This window comes from Parasteatoda tepidariorum, chromosome 9 (genome assembly GCF_043381705.1).
Source record: "Parasteatoda tepidariorum isolate YZ-2023 chromosome 9, CAS_Ptep_4.0, whole genome shotgun sequence".
NCBI lineage: Eukaryota > Metazoa > Arthropoda > Arachnida > Araneae > Theridiidae > Parasteatoda > Parasteatoda tepidariorum.
Window position 1 is genome coordinate 23758560 of NC_092212.1, and position 6726 is coordinate 23765285.

A 6726-nucleotide genomic window follows, 5' to 3' on the forward strand; every position below is an offset into this window, starting at 1 on the left:
AAAATCTCAAAATGTTTTATTGTATTAGCACAGATTTAGTTTTCGCTCTTGATTCGATTGCCATCTTATTTAGTTCTAATCATTTTATTATCTAATCATGGCAGTTTCATCCTTATTTTTTTTTAAATTCTTATTTAATTTTAAGTTCTCATTATAACTTATTAAATATTTTTTGCCGAAAAGTGATATTGTGAATGTTTAATTCTAAATAATGTTTTACAATTTTGCATTCATTATTTTAATGCTGATGATAATTGATGATTTAATTTATACGCATGTTGACTGGACTTAGTTTTACCCAAAGCTTATTATAAAAATTAATATAACTTATTTATCGTTTAGTAATATGATTAACAAGTTTAAATAACCGATTTAAATATGCTTATCATAAAACTATGAATAATGAGTTGATATTAAGAAATGACGCTTTCAGTTTTTGTTATGCAATTGAAATCAAAATGAAGATATCTAGGGGGATATTGAAATAGATTTTGATTAACAAATACAAATGATGAATTCAGTTTGAGTGATAAATGAGAATATGGAATAGGATTTTAAATTTTAATTTATAATGTTAATTTTTATTGTTAGAATGGAATTTTTATAAAAAGACTATAAGTTTAAAATATCATTTGGTTTATTAAAGTTATAAATGATATATAGTAGCATGTTATAAATAATGTTAGTGGATTAGAAAAACTGCCCATATAATGAATAGTGTTGTTGTTACTTTCGCCACTTGTCCATACAAACAAGCCTGCTTGAAATCAAACGAAATTTTAAAGCAGAGGGTGCATTTCTTATTTTTTCAGTGGTGCCATCTATGAGCGAGAGTACAACTTCAGCCACACGCACGTCACAGCCCGAGGACTCAATCATACTCCATTTATTCGTCCACAGATCGTAATTATATCCTGAACAAGAGAATGATTAAAATGCAGGAACTTGGAGGACTTTGTGACCCCGGTAGATTTAACATGCAGCAGTCGCACCATTAAATACTCTGGGATTCTTCGGCTGAGGGGATTTAACTCTCGTTCTCACTAACACTAGTCAATCGTACTAACCAGGCTATCCAGAGTAGTGTAATTTGAGTAAACATTACAAATATTGAAATGCGAGTGATATTGTGTTGGTTTCGGAATATTTTAATATTTTTCTGCTTTTCCAAACAGGGAATATAATAAATATAAATATGTTTTTAGCATAAAGAATTAATATATATCGTGTATAAAATCTGTCTTTCACAATTTTTTTTCCGCAGGTATCAGAGTTATTGGTATTCAACTTTTTCAACTTTGATACTGAAATAAAAAATAGAAGATCCATTTTCGATGTTCAACGATGCTTCAAAAATGATGATGACTATCTATGGGTTACTATTGGTTTTAATGCAGGTATAACAGTATTTTTTTTTTTTTAAATAATGATTTATGTTTTAGAATCCTTTTCCCTCCCGACCTAACTCAACTATCGAATTGGGAAGACGTGAAGAGACAATTCTTTTAATGCTGAGTATGCTTTTAATTTTTTTTTATTTAATTTTCACAAATAAAAGGATGCTAGATACGAAGGTTGTTTTTTTAAGCAAGGGCCGTTCTGTTGTGCACACTTATAGGTGACGTGTGCGCCGCAACGAGTGCTTGCGTCGTGTCCCGGCATTCCTTCGAAACAACTGTTCTCAGTGGCAGCTGTGTAGGTATACTGCACGATCAGATCTGTGTCTTTAAAATGTTCAAATTTAATAAATCACACGACACGCACGAGATAGAGTCAGTGATGCGTTTTTAGTTGGTAAAAAATCTGTCTGCTGCATACGTTCACTGGCAGATTTGTGAAGTAGCGAAATTCCCTGCCATGCTGACAGGAAATTTTGCTACACTATGACAATGACTCTCGCCGCAGCTTAGATCTTAGCTTTATGGGACTTATTTGGATGTGAAGTGTTGTTGTTCATTTACGTCGCACTAGAGCTGCATAATGGGCTATTGGCGACGGTCTGGGAAACATCCCTCAGGATGATCCGAAGACATGCCATCACAATTTTGATCCTCTGCAGAGGGGGTGGCACCCCCCGCTTCGGTAGCCCGACAATCTGCACGCGAAGTCGAGCACTTTACGGTAGAACAGCTAACGAGGACCAGTACCGCACACCCTCGATCCCTACGCAGGCTGATCCAAGTGGTCACCCACCCGCACACTGACCGTAGCCAGTGATGCTTGACTTCGGTGATCTGCTGGGAACCGTGTCTTAACGATCAGACCACTGCGGGACTGGATGTGAAGTTTTTAACCACCCCTCAGTACAGTCTAGACCTTGAGCTGAGTGATTTTCTTCTTTTCCGATATTTCAAGCTTCATTTTGGCGGCAATCACTACAACGATGAAGAATAAGTAAAAACGGCCGTGAACCCTTGGTTAACTTAGCAGGCGGCAAGTTTGTATGAAGAGGTTATTCAAAATCTAGTTTTAAGGCATGATAAGTGTTTAAACAAACTTGGCAACTATGCTGAAAAAAAAAGAAAAACGCATGTAGAATCTGAAAATCAATTTACTTCTTGAAAATTTTCTTTTGTTTAGTTTTTATTTTCAAACGGCTCTTACTTAAAAAAAAATCTAAACATTTCAAATGCAGGATCATCAGCTAATCACAATATAAGGTGTGCGGTATTTTCCCCTTATGCAACTGAAACGCGCTTCTTCCGTTCGATTGCTAATCGGCGGTGACCAGTTTCCTAACTCAACTGCAAAATTACGTCACTATCGAAGTTAAAGGGTTACCTTTTTTGAGAGTTTCTTTGCCAATAAAACAATTCATGTGCGTTTTGACTGTGAGTCGGGGAAGAATTTTAACTAACTTTCAAGCGCTTTCTCGCAAAGTTTCGAACTTATCTTCTATATTTGCGTCTATAATCATCTAAAATACTACTTTAAACTTTTTAACTACTACGAAGTATTAACAAAATTTTTTGAAAATTGTCTTTTTAAAAAAAAAAAATAGAATTGAATAGTTCGATTTAGAATAAATATTTTAAACAATTTTAGATACAAATACAATGACGATGAATGTTTCTTTTAAGATTCTCTTTATTAAATGTTTTTTACACATTTTAAATTTTTAAGCTATGATAAAAGTTCTTAACATCCGCCTTAGATAAAAATATGCAGTATCAAATCAACTACAATTACTTATACGTCAAAAAACACATACATCTAACCTAACCAGATCGGCAAACGTAAGTCCGTATCAAGAACTATAATACGATAATATAATTCTAATTACTCTGAAGCAAATGATAACTAATCAAATATTGGCATTTTATTTCTATAAGTAATAAATTATAAACAACAAGAGGTCTCTTGTGATTTCTAATTGATGATTTTATTAATGTTTTATTTTTCCATATCGTCCATGAAATACAATTCATCAAAATGAAGCCGAATAAAGATAATCCCAATACTATTATTTCATTATAAATTTTTAAAAATTATATTCTTTTTAAAATTTAAAGATTATATTATAGAATATGTATTAGAAAAAAAAGCATCAAAAATTTAACCTAAAATACAGGATGGCAGGACAGTGATAGAAGAGGCCTCTTCAGATATCTTATTGATGGTTTTATTATGATTTTTTTCCATCTCTCAAATGAAATACAACTCATCAAAAAAAAGCGAACAAAAATAATCTCAATACTATTATTTCATTATAAATTAAAAAATTGCATTCTTTGAAAATTTAAAGATTATATTGTAGAATACGTATTAGAAAAAAAAACATCAAAAATTTAACTTAAAATACAGGATGGCAGGATATTGAGGGAAGAGGTCTCTTCAGATATCTTATTGATGATTTTATTAATGTTTTCTTTTCCATATCACCGATGTAATACAACTCACCAAAAAAAATGAATAAAAATAATCTCAATACTATAATTTTATTATTATTAAAAAAAATTTTATTTTTTGAGCAAAACAAAAAAAACTTCGTTTAATGTAGTTTAAAATTGTAAACAAAAAATATTGAGATTCATGCGTAAAACAAGAAGATCGACTTTAAATCATATTTTCCATTTTCAGACGAAGCAATATTGATGAAAATCAGGGATAATGTCCCGAGTATTCAATCGAACATTCTGAATAGCATTTACTCAACTTCTGAATTAAACCCTGTTAGAGTACCTACCATTCTAGTAAGTGACATTTCAATTTTACTTTTTAGTCCAAGCATAAATTTCACTTTCTTAAGTCGTAACGTTTTCCTGATAGATTTAAAGTGTAACATTTGTTTGGAGATGTACGAAGAAAAAAATAGAACCGATACTTCAAAAAAATTAAAGTTCGTAAGCATTATCACTTTCTGCTGAAAATTATTTTTATATGCTAAATATTTTAAACTAAAAGATCTCTTTACTTTCGATTTGGATCACATTGTATTACACATGCATTCAAAGAAGAAGGGGAAAAATTAATTAGGAGACTTTTGCGATTAAGATTTCAAAATAAAAATAAAAAACACTGCTTGCCATTTTTTTCTATTTCTTATCCCAAACTATGTTCTATGCTCACTTATTTCAACTAAACATACCACACAAAATATTAACTTTAAAAATAAAAAAATTAAGTTTCAACTCAAAAATTGGAAAGTATTTGCAAAATTCCATATTTTTTTTCAGACATGAAAGCTTTAAAAACTTTATACAATTAAAAAGAAAAAAGAACATGTATGATCAACTTTTATTGTGCATAATTTTTTTCATCTTTTTTATCAAAATAGCTTCGTAGCTGTTGTAATACCTTTGCGTAATAAGTGTATTTTTTTTCCTGACAACTTTCAGTGTTGTAACGCAAATATAAAAACCTGTTGTTATTATTATCTTCTTCTGAAAATGATTGGCCAAAATAATGATTCTCGAAACTTATTTTAATGTAACTTTTTTTACTTTTATGTAATTTTTATGATTTTTTCAACTATCAGTGATTTGTTTCTTCTTAGCATAGTTTATATAGATAAAAGAGAGAATACACTAAGATACTCTCTTACTAACGCGTTCCCAACTTTTTAGTTAGGCAGATCACCACTTTGGAAAAAAAAAAATGAGTCCCACAGTTGTCGCCGTCAGCCATTATGACAGATGAGGTGTGATTGTTCTTATTTTCCAGTGGCGCCACCTATTTTCAAAAATTCAACTTCTGCCACAGCAATACGTCACACCTGTTTATAGCTTGGATCCACGTCCATTCATTCATCCACAGATCACAATTTTAACAGAAACCGGAGAACGATCCATCTCTAATTCAGTACCCTCAGAGGCATAATTTTTAAAGGAACTTTGAGGACTTTGGGACCCTGCAGATTTAACGTGCTTCTGCCGGTCGGATTCGAACTCCCCTTCTCACGAACGCCCTATCAACCAGACTATCCTGCCCTCATGAGACCCACTAAACAATAAATAAATATAATGTAATGTCAAATATTCCATGCCGCCTCTCTTGCGGTTCACTCTCCATGAGTTAAGATAAGAACAGCTGTCTTATTAATTAAAATATAGATTACATTGTTTAAAATTACACGAAGAATGTTTTCAAGACATTTATTTTAACTTCAGGTGGATATTAAAGAAGGATTATTTGTGACTTTATTGATACTAGGGAAGCCTCCAGTTCTTTGTAAGTTTTTTTTTTCATACTTCATCTCTTCATATTTCATAACATCATTATATATATATATATATATAAATGATTGTCTGTCTGTTTTTTATATACTCCTAAAACATCCGACTGAGAGCGATGAAATTTGGCATGATGATAGTTCGAAGCACAGGGACGGTCACTGTCGAGATAACATTTTTATACAAACCGTGTAAGAAAGATGAGCTAAATATTTGATTGGTTAAGTCTTAACCATTGTTTTAAATCTAACTATAGACAATTACGTTGTTCAAATATTTTAAGGATAACATCAATAATATTCACAAGCTTATAGCTCAATTTGATAAAAAAAAATTTTTTAAAAAGAATTTGATGTATGCACTGTAATATTTAGTTATATTTTAATCGCTGTGTCAGATGAATTCAATGAACGACGCTAAAGTGATACATGGAACATTATGACAAATATTAGTACTCCTAAAATTATCTGAAACTCAGAGTTTGTTTTGTTTAGAGTGAGTAATTCTATTAAAACTTGTTTCTATAGAAGTTAATAATTTAAAATCAATCGTAATTAAAAGTTTAAGAAAAGTATTAACTATGTATTGAATGGCAAAATGAATGAAAAAGTGGTGTTAATTCGTTTAACTCGTCATACCATTATTGACGCCAATGATGCTTAATTAATGTTGGTAATATGTTTTAATTAAAATAAAAAAATCACCCACGTGCAAAAAAAATTAAGTCAATGCAGAAAAGATTGAGAAAATTGTAAAAAATTTCCCTATTATTATTGACACTATCTTATAGTTACTATCTTATAGTTACTATCTTATAGTTACTATCTTATAGTGCTATCTTATAGTATATTATCTTATAGTATTATTGGTAATCTGTATTAATTAAAATAAAAAAAATAAGATATTGAATAAAAATCAAAATCAATGGAGAAAAGATAATAATTTGTTTAGGGGAACCGTGGAAAACTATCACAAGCAGATGACGCTTAATTAATTTCAGTAATACTACTGGTATTATGATAGTTGCAGTGGCGTAGTTTTGATGAATGTTCGG

At 30.8% G+C, this 6726-nt stretch overlaps 1 long non-coding RNA gene across 1 annotated transcript; it reads left to right on the forward strand.

The window, feature by feature from the left end:
• Positions 1-1262: 1262 nt before the first annotated feature.
• Positions 1263-5680, forward strand: LOC122271019 (uncharacterized). Its single transcript, XR_006226116.2, has 3 exons — positions 1263-1397; positions 4081-4193; positions 5610-5680. It is a non-coding gene; the product is annotated as an uncharacterized lncRNA (long non-coding RNA).
• Positions 5681-6726: the final 1046 nt, after the last annotated feature.